At 37.2% G+C, this 13700-nt stretch overlaps 1 long non-coding RNA gene across 1 annotated transcript; it reads left to right on the forward strand.

Moving 5' to 3' along the window:
* The first annotated feature begins 12103 nt into the window (after positions 1-12103).
* Positions 12104-12787, forward strand: LOC126597092 (uncharacterized). Its single transcript, XR_007614137.1, has 2 exons — positions 12104-12358; positions 12635-12787. It is a non-coding gene; the product is annotated as an uncharacterized LOC126597092 (long non-coding RNA).
* The last annotated feature ends 913 nt before the right edge of the window (positions 12788-13700 follow it).

Here is a 13700-nt window from a genome sequence, read left to right on the forward strand (position 1 = left end):
TTTGGAAGCGAAGATGCTGCCAGTCATGTCTTGCTTCAGGCAAGTATATGTCTTTCTAGTGATCAAAACGGTCGGCCAGAGCAAGTCAGAGGGTGTGTGGGTCCTCCTCAGCAAGATACTCAGTCTGCAGTGCATCATGGATGTGTCTTCGGATGAAGATCATTGCAGTAGCCTTCTGAGCTTAGTTAACAGGTTTGTCGGCTATAGATGCCTCGATGTTGGTTCTAATGCCCTTTGCAATTAGATGAAGCTTCATGTCTTGAACCCACTTCAGATAGTTTCTTCCAAAGACTTCTAGAGCAGAGAAATTGAGCTTGTTCAAGTTCAACATGTCCCTAGAACAGAGGGAAAAATGTGAGTAGTCATATGGTAAGCCATAGACATATATCGTAGAACATACAGGCTCTATAGACATGTATTGGTTTAATTTATGCACGAAAACTACAGGTTTCATGTGGTATGTTTTGAGTGAAAACTTCGGGTTTCAAAGGCACTAAATTTGAAACTACATGTTCAATTTAGTTTTATGAACAATTAGCTAATAATGAGATGTTCTTACAAGAAACACAGAATGCAATATATTAATTTGAATATAATGGATTTGAGGTTCTTCGAGAACTCAAGTGTGAGAGGTTTGTTACTACGAAAGTATATGACGGTTCAAAGTATAAAAATAAATTATTGAATCGTTAATGTCCAAAAGTGATCTTCAGGTCAATAATTTTGGATTCATTATCAGATTAATGGACTGCATGTCACTTTTAATTAATTCAATAAATCGGGCAAACGGGGTCGATTGTAGAAGCTAAATAATATTAAAATAATATTATTGGATAAAAAATATAGCCCCAAAAATAATTTGGGCTCGGGTTTGGTGCCTTGAGTAAAAAGACATGGCCCAAAAAGCCTTGGGTGTGATCTTCAGGTCACGGGGTGAGAGGGAAGGCCCAACCATTAAGGCTGGTGTGTTGGACCAAGGGGGTAGGTACGAGAGCAAGGCCAAACAAGAGTTGGCTTATAGGTGTGGCGCGGGGAGCCCAGCCGTAAGGGCTGGCTACATGTGATGTGGGCCGAAACATTTACAAAGCCCAGCAACCATAAAGATTGCGGCATGCAGGCCGTGGGCCGAGACAAGAGGGCAAGGTTGCAGGCCCTTGTGACATAGACCCAAGCCAAGGCTTAATGTTGTTCGAGGTAGCAGCAGACCCAAATAGGGCTGCGCAAGTGGTCCATCTCGTCAATGCAATCCACAGTGATGTCGTGGTGCCGTAAAATCCCAAGTTCCAATCCTTTTTTTTTTTCAAAATCCTCTAGGGTTTAGGAAACCCATATTTGCTTCTAATTTATTTTATATAATTTGACTCACAAATTCCACATAACAATTTAATTGTGCGATGCATGAAACAAACAAATATATATATATATATATATATATATATATTGACAAATATATGAACATATACAATATATATATATTGAAAGGAAAATATAAACATATAGGGGTTCATGCATCATGGGGAATGTTTTCATGCTTCGTGGATGTTTCAAATATCTTCTTTTATTTTAAGCGTACCTGATTAGCAGAAAACGAATAAGCCTTTGAATTTGGTGGATGATAGCCTCCTCCTATGATGCGTCAATTCCTCAACTTCTGGCAAGAGCGTACTGATAACGTGTTCTAGGCCTATTTGATTGAACAATCTAGGGTTTAGAGAGAGAGAGAGAGGGGGCCGACGGTATTGAGGGAGAAGAGAGTGATTTAATTGTGAGGTGTGTTTGATTCACCCCATTGTGCCTTTATTTATAGTAGTATGATAGGTACAAACTTTTCCCTTTAGGATTACAACATTTAATAGGTAATCTACTCCTAATAGGAATATAAGATACATTCTCGTATCTACTAGGGTTTACACAATCACATTCTTATTCTAAATATGACTGCAACAATTTAAACATTTTTGTTAATATTCTTAATATCCTAGTGGATAGGTTGTTGAAGCTCATGTGTTCTAAGTACGAAGCTCTCATCTCCTTAAATTATTGCAATCGTTTCGAACCCTTTTCTTCCCCTTATAATAATAATTTAAAAAAAATATTATCTTAGCTCCATAGAAGAAGGTAGAAGTCCGAACTCTGAAATACATTAGGTTAAAAAAGAATATTTTGTCCACCTCGTCGAGCTTCTCTTTCCGGCACACGAGTGAAGCAAAGGAAGCAAGTCTTAGCTACTCTTATGGTTTTCAGGAATTCTCTCTAAGAACTTCTAGCGACGCCTTTAGTCTAGGCAAGTCCCAGCTAATCCATTAGTGTTTACCCTGCATGATAACAAACATTGGACTACACCAAGAATTAATCCAGTCTAGTCCAAAAAAACAAAGTGAAGCCAAACAAACGTACCCTTCCAAACACTACACAACCAATATATTTAAAAAAAAATGATAACCAAACTCGCTAGAAAGTCTCTCCATAGATTTTATGTTTCCTTGTGTTTATCTCTTCTCTGTTGAGTGATGTGGGTTAAATTCCACATTATTTCTTGAGCCAAAATTGTGAGGGGGTGTTTCCAAAAAAAAAAAAAAATTGTGAGGGGGCAGCATTTTTCGTTAGAATTTGTCGATCTTTTGGTTTTTGCGCTCATAACATCATGATCGTAGTGTCTAATTTATCAAAGGGTAATTACATTCGTAAATTGACCACAAAAGGGTGACAAGACACGAATACAAGAGAAAGAGAGTATATAGCAATACTGAGACATAAAGTAATCCTCCAGTCATAGCCACAAAAGACTAAATCACCTATGCAGCAAGAAGTGACGAATTTAGATAATTGGACCCACGACATAAAGACTCACAAGGAGATGCAGCAAACTCATAATTAGACCCGACAATTTCTGACACGACACGGTAACATGACACGAAAATAATGGGTTTCAGATCAACACGATAACTTATCGGGTCATTATCGGGTGACCCGTTAATAATAGGCTCTTAACGAGTATACACGCGGGTAACCCGTTTATTTTGATAATTTTAAAGTTTAATTACTAAAAGATTTATTATAAAATACAATAGCCATATTAATATATACAATATATTCTATATTAAATATATAGTTTTGTATTATTATTCTATATAAGTTTTAAAAAAAAGTTTTAGTCATTAGTTATTTTTATTATGAGAGTTCCTTATTATCATTACTAGGATAAATTTTACTTAACATGTTGTTGTCCAAAACTAAAATAAACTAATATAGTATTTGTATAGGTAAGAACTAAGAAGACATACATACAAGTATGAAAAATGTGAAAGAATATATAAACACTCGTGATTCATCATTATTCCTTCACGAGTAGATAATGGTTACACTTACATTATTGTTTAGATTTTTAAAATCCTCCAAACCTTCATGAATAATATTTTTTATTTGAGGGAAAAATTAATAAAATTAATAATAATTATTGTAGAAGTGTAAAAAATGTAAAAAAAATATACAATCACTCATGGTGACAAACTTTACAACTTTCATGAGGGGGCCAACTTCGAAATCCAACACTATAATTCATAAACCTTAAATTTATATTTAACCATCGATTGCCATTTGCACTTTATTATTCTTACTGAATTTCATTTCTTAAATTTTCTTTTTTGAAAACATGATCATCTGGCGGATGTAAGAAGATGAACGGTTCAGATCTTTGATATCACGTTTCGATATTTACGGTGAACTGAAATATGAGTCGATGTCATATAGTTTGTAGAAACTTTATAAACATCAAGCAATATTTTCACTGACCGTAAGACTCTGAATATAATATCAACGATCCAAACCGTTCATCTTCCTGCATCCTTTAATAGATCAAGTTTTCAAAAAAGAAAATCTGAAAAAACAAAATTTGATGAGAACAATGAAGCGTAAATGTAAACAACAATCAACGGTTAAATTTTGATCTATGATTTATATGATTATAGTAGCGAATTTCAAAGTTAAGCTCCTCATGAAAGTGGTAAAGCTTGTCATTACGATCGTTTATATATATTTTTCTATATTTTTTTACACTTCTACATTAATTAAAAAACTATTAAAGACTTTAGGTAAGTGAAAATATACTTAAAAGAAAATTGTGTTTTTATGTTTTGGATGTGACAATATGGTATGTATATACTTATTTAGTATTATGTTTTTCATTTGATTATGTTGATGCACAAAATCGGTGAGGACTTTGGTACAACAGAAAGTGTTAAGTTTGTGACCTTCGCTAGATTGCTCCGATCACTAGTGTGGATAAGTATGTAAATGGATAGGGACAGGGAAGCAAACACAAGATGTACGTGGTTCATCCAGATTGGATACATCCACGGAGTAGATGAGTTCTCATTAATTGTGATGGGTTTACACAAATACACAGGTTCAAGCTCTCCTTTAGTGAGTACTAGTGAATGATTTAGTACAAATAACATTAGAAAATATTGTGAGAGAATGATCTCTATTTATAGAAGAGAGTTTCTAGTTTCATTCTGACATTGACACGTGTCGTGTTGTGATTGGCTTCTGATGTTGACATGTGTCGCGCTATGATTGGCTTCTGATGTCGACACGTGTCGTACTGTGATTGGCCTCCTGGTTGGAGGGAAATTCTTCTGGGTCCTTGACGGTATAACGTTGACCGGTGCTCAGTAGTTTCGAGATTGGTCAAGTATGGTACAAACAGTGCTCCCCTAAGTTCCCGAGTGAGGGTAGCTCCTTGGTTGGGGACTTGCAAGATCCAAGCCATTGAGTAATCACGAAACTTCTAAGTACCGAAGTGTGGTATTATTTTCACTTGCCTTATCTGTCTCATATGTAGGTGTGGCATCTTTCTGGAAGTACTTTTCCTCCATCCAGGGGTGGTATCTTTAACCGATAAAGATGCATAACGTAATGTATCAATTTCACTTGAAGCTTACTTGTAGTTTCGGGCTTGGTCAAGTGCGATACAACCCCTATAGAAGGAGTCCCCCAAGTCACTGAGCTAGGAGATTTGCCGAATGAGGTAACAGACAAGGTAAGCAATCAGACTTCTAAGCAAGTAACCTGGATCGGAGGTTTGACTTCGGCTTTCGGTTGATTGTTCTCTTTCTCCTTGTGTCGTAAACAGCAACAAGGATAAGGAGAAGCAAATGGAGAAGAGATGATATGAGATACTTTTCCTTTTGAAGAAGTAACTTTCCACATGCTTATTCTTGAACTAGGCTTGAGGGTTTTCTGGTTTCTTCCAAAGTATAAGGCCGACTTAAGAATTTGAGGGTCAAAACAAGTCCATCAAATCTAGAGTACGTTCGACCCTGATAATATGGGATATTTTTGTTGTTGACAAAGTAATGGATGTATCGGCACATGTTCTGTTACGCTTGCCTCCACATGCTTCTTTGTATCCTTCTCACTTGCCCTATCTGTTTCTCAGGCAGAAGTGGTATCTTCTCTGGAAGCATAAGATATTGAAGATGAGTACTCGAGAGCAATGCCAGGTAAGTAATCAAGCAAGGGGTTCCAGGCAGTCAGTTCCTGACTGGAAGCTTGATTCCAAGTGCTGACTGATTGCTCTCTTTCTCCTTGTCCTGCAAGTAAGAACAAGGCCAAAGGAAAAGACAGGGAAAAAGCATGATATGGGATACTCTTGCTTTTAACCCTGATGATATAAGATACTCTTACTCTGGTGTGGCTTGTTTGTAGAGGTATTATCGGGAGAAAAAAGAAGCTGAGTATTTCGAGAGACTATGCTGAGAGAGCCCTATCGAATGCGAAGAAAAGTTAAGCATTTTTTTTTATTTGCAGGTCTACCTGGCTGTGGAGGATGGAGGTCGACATATATATGAGTCTTTCTAACAACAAGTAGTGGTGTTATTCCTTTACTCTTCTTGGTCATAGCAATGTAGTGAGAGCTGCAAGCTTCACGTGTTTTAACTTTGTCAGAGCACTTTGAAAAAGTGGTTTGTGGTATCTGGAAAGCTGATGTTGTGTGTGAAGATTGCAGACAAGCTTTATCCAAGGAAATCTGGCTCTCGAAGTTAGGAGAGCGGTGCCTCTTCGGTTTTCGAACAAGCAATCCTGTCGGGGATCTGGCTCTCGAGATTCAGAGAACAGTGCCTCTTCGATTTTTGAGAAAGCAATCATGTTGGGAGTCTGACTCTTGAGATTCGGAGAGCATTGTCTCTTCGATTTTTTAGAAAGTATTCCTGTTGGGAGTCTGGCTCTCGAGATTCGGAGGGCGGTGCCTCTTCGATTTTTGAGCACGTAATCCTGTTGGGAATCTGACTCTCCAGATTCAGAGAACGGTGCCTCTTCGATTTTTGAGCAAGAAATCTTGTTGGGAGTGTTTTCTCTAATGTGAGTAAAGGTTGGGCATTTTTTCCAGTCTACCTTGCCACAGAGCATGGAGATTAACACACATTGGGACTTTCTTGTTATCAAGCAGTGGTACTGTTCCTTTACCCTTGTGGGTAATAGTAGGGTAGTTGGACCTTCAAAATTTATGTGTCTAAACTTTGTCAGAGATCTTTGGCAAAGTTCTCTGTGGTACCCGAGGAGCTGATGTTATGTGTGGAAAGTGGTGCCTCTTCGGAATCCGAAGAGTGGTGCCTCTTCGATTTTTGAACCAACGACCCTGTTACCCTTTCTTTTATAAGGGCACCAATTGTGTGCAAGAAGTACATTCAGAGAGTTATTTCATGTAGGAATTTTCCCCTTACTTCAGAGATTTATTGCACCTCATTTCTCCTTCATCATTTCTGAGAATGTCTGGCTCATTCAACCGTCGTTTTGACTTGGTGAAGAGGCAGCCTTCTCAAGACAACATATGGCGCCCATCCTTCTTATCCCCTACTGGTCCTCTTACCGTTGGGGACTGTGATGAAGAATGATATGACCGCTGCGGTGGTGGCCAGGAACTTTCTCACTCCCAAAGATAACAGACTACTTTCCAAACAGTCTAATGAGTTGGTTGTTAAGGATTCTCTGGCTCTCGGTGTTCAGTGTGCAGGTTCTGTGTCTAATATGGCTCAACGCCTATTTGCTCGAACCCGCCAAGTTGAATCATTGGCAGCTGAAGTGATAAGTCTCAAACAGAAGATCAGAGGGCTCAAGCATGAGAATAAATAGTTGCACAGGCTCGCACATGACTATGCTACAAACATGAAGAGGAAGCTCGACCAGCTGCAGGAATCTGATGGTCAGATTTTACTTGATCATCAGAGGTTTGTGGGATTGTTCCAAAGGCATTTATTGCCTTCGTCTTCTAGGGCTGTACCGCATAATGAAGCTCCAGATGATCAACCTTCGGTGCCTCCTCCTTCTGGGGTTCTGCCTAATACTTAGGCTCCAAATAATCACCCTCTGGTGCCTCCTCTTTATAAGGCTCTGCAGACTGCTGAGACTTCTCCTGAGCAACCTTTGTGAAGGCTCCCTCTTGTTTGTTTATTTTGATTCATGTATATGTACATATTTGTAATTTATTGGAGATATCAATAAACAAGCTTTGCTTCATTTCAACGTATTGTGTTAAATACACCAAGACCTTTTTCACTAAGTTCTTTGAATTTTTCCTTTTGTTGAAGCTTGTATGTTAAAGCTTTGTGAGTGAAGCATGTAGGTTGAGGTAGTGCTCCCTTAATTTCCCGAGGAAAACTTCTCGGTTGGAGACTTGAAAAAATCCAAGTCACTGAGTGGTTGTGAGACTTCAAAGTATCAAGATGCAGTAGCATATGGTAGGAGTCCCCCAAGTCTTCGGTCGAGGGAGTTGATGAAGAAGGTGTCTTACTAGTAGCCAAGTTTCCAAAGTAACAAAACTTCATCATTTTCCTTTCTAAGTGGTAGCCCAAAACTCATCCTTCATATATATTTGTTATGAAAGTTGTTAGACCCAAAAAAGAGGAGGCATAGGCAATTTTTTTTTTTTTTCGAATTTTCGAATTTTTGAATTTTTGAATTTTTGAAGTTCTGAAAAAAAAAAAAATATATATATATATATATATATATATATATATATATATATTAAGCTTTATAGGTAAAGCTTTGTAGGTGAAGCTTTGAGGTTGAAGCTTTGTTGGGTACCATGAATTGATTTTGCTTCACACTATCTTGATGAAGATAGTGTGAAGTTTTTGAAAATTTGTAGTTGTCCTCCATTGATGAAGCTTTTGTTAGTGAAGCTTTTGTGGTGAAGGTGAGGGAGTCCCTTTTATAGAATAAGGGCTCGCTCTTCAATACATAAATGATGAGCTAGAGTTGATGCTCACAGCGAGGCGGTTGCTTAGCAAGCGGCGATGTTCTCTAATGATGGTGAGGGAGTCCCTTTTATAAAATAAGGTCTCGCTCCTTAATACATAAATGATGGGTTATGAGTAATGCTCGCGGCGAGTCGGTTGCTCAACAGGCAGTGATACTTTCTAATGATGGCGAGGGAGTCCATTTTATAGATTAAGGGATCGCTCCTCAATACATAAATAATGGGTTAGGAGTGATGTTCGCGGCGAGGCGGTTGCTCAGCAGGCAGCGATGCTCTCTAATGATGGTGAGGGAGTCCCTTTTATAGAATAGGGGCTCGCTCCTCAATACATAAATAATAGGTGCTCTCTAATGAAAGTGAGGGAGTCCCTTTTATAGAATAAGGGCTCGCTCCTCAGTACATAAATAATGGGCTAAGTTCCCCAAGTATTTTTCATGAGGCCTAGTTGAGGCCCAATATATGGTACATAATGTAGTCCCCCAAGTCTTCAGTCAAGCGAGTCTTTTGGCTGGAGACTTGAAATTCAATCCATGTGTGGGCCGAAGTAATTAGATGTCGTCTAGAACTGATACTCGATATGAGGCAGTGCTCAATCTGAAATGATGCTCAACTAGAAGTAGCACATGTTGCGAGGCTGCTCAGTTTGTGGCTTATATTGCCTTGGTTGGCTCGGGTAACGGGTCGGGTCATATTACATGTTAATATTATCGAGTCGATTTCGGGTTGGGTCATTTTACCCATTTATTTTAACGGGTGTTACATGACATGGCCCATTAAGATATCGGGTATGACACGAAAACGACACGAATACGGAAAACACGGCACGAATGCCATAATGAGTTTGTGCGAAATATCTCCAATCAAGACATGATCACCAGAGAAATTGTACTCATCTAACAGTTCTTATATTTGGTTGTTCTTGGTAATAAATCACTCAGAGGTGGATTGTCTGCCCTCCCATTTCCATACTCTCCTCATGCCCTCCTGTGATGTGTGGTCAAGGTTAAGCCACGTCAATATTTTATATTAATTTTTTTTATAGAAATAATAAAACAAAAAGTAATAGGAATATAAAATGTTAACTTGGCTTAACATGACCACACAAACAAGAGGGGATGAGGAGAGTATGGAAATAGGAGGGCAGACAATCCACCTCCAAATCACTATCACTTCTATTTAAAAAAAAAAACTCCGTAATGAGCTGTTGCACTTATTCTATCCCAAAAAAGAGAAGAACTAAAAACTAATTAAAAGAAATAAAAGCATTCCTCGTACAATGACACTCTTATCGCTTCTATAACAAGCTCATCTTCCGCCGCTACTACCGCTGCAGTCGCCGCCGTCAACTGCAGCCAACGTTATCATGGCCGCTTGGATCAAGCCCAAACTATACCACTACGCACATGTTAAGGTGATTTTACCTAACCTAGCCATTGAATGTGTAGTTTCACTCGTAGTTTGCTAATTCTACTCCCCAATTCGAAGTGGGAGATGCATCAATCAAACAATATGATCAGAATTTGAGGTGAATAGAAACCTTATAGAGAAGAGCTCACAGTAACAAAAGTATGGCAGGGGTGGACTTGAAACGGCCCTAAAACCTTCGAACTAACCTAATGGTAAATTTTATTTAAACCAAAATCCTACTGTCTTTTATTTTATGAAAGGAATCCCCTTAAGCAGAAATTGGAAGTATATAATCACTAAAAGTAATTAGATCAGGTAAGTGGTGAATTACATAGGTGGTAGAATCTTTCTCTTCAATTCATTGTTTATCAAGTTTAACTCTTACTTATGTAGATTAATGTCAAACATCCCTTGAAAAAAAAAATGATTAAATCAGATCAAACAAGTATGTCCTCGTCACCTTAAAAAAAGTCATTAAAATTTTTCATAATTTGAGAAATTATTAAAGAAAAGCATGCATGTCTTTGTTTAGAACCAGAGGAGTTACAAATCCCTTATATATAAAGCCAGAGCCCCAATTTGCGGTCACGACTTCGATAAAAAATAATAGGACAAAATTGCCCTTAACTAAAAAAATCCAAAAGCAACTTAATATAATATATCAAATAATGCATGGGTGATTTGGTAATTTGATCATCATAAAATATAATATAAATATAAGTGGGAAGAGAGAAAAGAATAAAAAAATGAAAGGATGATTGAAAGTTGATTGTGCCCACGTGAAAGGGAAAGAAAAATATAATAAAAATAAGGAAAATCATGAATGTTGTGTTCAAAACATCTTAAGAGGCGTGTAATGCCAGTTCGGATAATAATGTTATTAAATAAGTTGTTAAATAATTGTTTTTTTTTTAACAAACGATATTATCTATGTAATATCACACATCGTCCAAAGGTGAGGATCTTATAAGCCTTATATGTATATTCTCATCTCTACCTATCATGAGGCCTTTTGGGAGCTCACTGACTTCGGGTTCCATTGGAACTTCGAAGTTAAGCGAGTTCGCATAAGAGCAATCTCACGATGGGTAACCCACTGGGAAGTTCTCGTGTGAGTTCCCAAAAACAAAACCGTGAAGGCGTGGTCGGGGTTCAAAGCTGACAATATCGTGTCACGGCAGAGTCGAGCTTGGGATGTGATGGGGGCCCGAGCCAGGATGTGACAATTTGGTATCAGAGCCAATCCCTGGCCGGGGGTGTGCTGATGAAAACGTCGAGCCCCTAAGGGAGGATTGTAAGATCTCACACCACCCAGGGGTGAGGATCCTGTAAGCCTTATATATATATATATATATATATATAAATATATTTTTTTTTTCATCTTTACCTAGCACGAGGCCTTTTGGGAGCTCACTGGCTTCGGGTTCCATCGGAACTCTGAAGTTAAGCGAGTTCGCGGGACAGCAATCCCATGATGGGTGACCCATTGGGAAGTTCTGATGTGAGTTCCCAGAAACAAAACAGTGAGGGCATGGTCGAGGCCTAAAGTGGACAGTATCGTGCTACGGTCAGGATGTAACAATCTACACTAAGGGAAAGGGGGTGGGCTTAGCCTCACAATGGGTTAGTAATAATACGATTCAATCAGTTGTTTATTAAATATTATTTTCTTTATAAAAAAGGTCTTTCACACGCAAATATTAATGTGATTAAATTAATTGTCAAATGATTGTTTTTTTTTTTTAACAAACGATATTATCTACACTAAAGGAGAGGGAGTGGGCTTAGCCTCACAATGGGCTAGCAATAATGTGATTCAATCAATTGTTTATTAAATATTATTTTCTCTATTCTTAATGTAAATTCTATAGAAACCGATTTTATTATGTGAATTCAGCTGCTTTAATTGGTTTATGAAGGGTTTCTTCTAGCATGATCTAAAATTATTCATTTACTTCAAATATTTTACTGTTCTTTTGTCAATTTACGCATATAAATACATTTAAAATGTGTAAGTCGTGTGTAATATGCCATGATTCAAAAAATATCTTCTGCACATAAGGCATGCTATGTGGTCTATCCATTCTTATTTATACAAAAGTCGCACGATTTTTGTCCACCAAATTTGAAGCCTAAAATCAGGGTTTGGACGACCATTTTATCTCTCTCCATCATGTTCGTGAGTCAACATATTAATTAAATGAGTCGTTAGTAGGTCACTCGTTAAAAACTCATTAATAACAAATTCTTAACAGATCTACCTGCGAGTAGTCCATTCCAACCAGTTAAGAAAATGATTAGTTCGATCATTTTTAAGTACTAAAAAAACCTTACTACAATAGCCATAAGATTAAATATCACATGAGTGAGATTAAATTATTACCATTGGATTTTGTGACACCATCTCACTCCCAGGCCAGAGTCCAAACTCCAAGGACCAACTTCGTTTGTATCCTTTCTTGTCTCGACTCTCGATGCTCACTCTCTCTCATCATCATTCTATCTCCGCCCAAACCACTACCACGACCACATGCGTATCCAATCTCGTCGTCCAAGCCACGCACCACCATACTATTAATGAATCACGATCACCACCATCGGCTCCGCCCATAACCCAACTGCAAGGTTGTGAATCGAGATGCAAATTTCCAGCTGACATTCATATTCAACATCCAATCCTTCCGAATTAAGGTAATTTATTTAATTTGATTGTAATATCTTTCGATTCAAAAAAAAAAAATTAGGATTTTGTAGATTTACGGATTGTATAATTCCAAATTAGGATTTGTAAAGTTAGGTATTTCATAATTAGAATTTAGAATTTAGGGTTGTCAATTGACACAACCTGAGTTATACGGCTTTGGTATTTCAAAAGTATATACTTCTTTCCTAGCGGTTTCCTAATATGTTCTTTAATGTAAAAATCTAACTAACTAAAATATTAATTATGTTTTTTTTTTTCTTCAGAAGCAATGGATGCTACAGATTTAAATTTCGTGAACCTTAGTGATGAGGAGTGTGTAGAAGTTACAATGGGAACATAATCAGATCTTAGTGTTTTTATGTTTTGAGTAACATTTATGTGGCAATGTTGTATGTAGATACTAATTTAGTATGAAACTTTCTATTTGATTATTTATTTAAGTAAAATATATTTTATTTAATGGATAACAGGTTAGGTCATATATCCATTAATTTCAATGAGAGTTCAGGTTGGGTAATATTACTCTTTTATTTTAACAGATTTGACACGACACGATCTGTTAAGATATCGGGTACGTCATGAAAACGTCATCCAAAAACACAAACACGACACGATTACCATGTCTATATTATAGGCATGAGTCACCATGTTCTTAAGAAACCAAAATGAAAAACCTTCAAAAATAAAAAATAGAAACAAAACAAAATGAAAGGAATGCTAGGGAATAAATTTCGGATATGCAAAAGTGCAAGGAAAGGCTTGAAAATTTCAAGTGATAATATTCCCGACTTATCCAGAAGTGACGTGGCGTGGACTCGTCTCTCTCTTCCCAATCATATAATTTTACATGTGAAAGTGACATGTTATTTGTTCATATCAATAAGGCACGTTTTTAAAATTTTAAGGGCCCATACAAAACTTAGACTTTAGAGTCTTAGACTTATAATTTACGTATAGAAATGTGATACCTCAACCGCAGCCTTTCGTTACATAAAATATTTACATTTTTCTATTTTTCTATTTTTCAAGACTTGAGACTTGTATCTAGTGGTCGAAGTATTTTTGTTTTTCTAATAGATTTTAGACCAGTATTCCAAATACTTGATTTATTAAGTCAAGTAATCTCACTCATAAAGTTTTGTGTGTTTTATGTTTATCACATTCGTAACCAAAGTTTTTGACGGCCTTTTACCCTAAAATATTGTCCCAACTACACATTTTTCTATCAAATATTCAAAGAGACCGGTTACTAAATCCTCCCACCACACCGATATTACACTAACTTAACTATATACTGTTAAGTGTTGAATTTATCACAAAAAAATCTCG

Source organism: Malus sylvestris, chromosome 13, assembly GCF_916048215.2.
Source record: "Malus sylvestris chromosome 13, drMalSylv7.2, whole genome shotgun sequence".
NCBI classification, from domain to species: domain Eukaryota; kingdom Viridiplantae; phylum Streptophyta; class Magnoliopsida; order Rosales; family Rosaceae; genus Malus; species Malus sylvestris.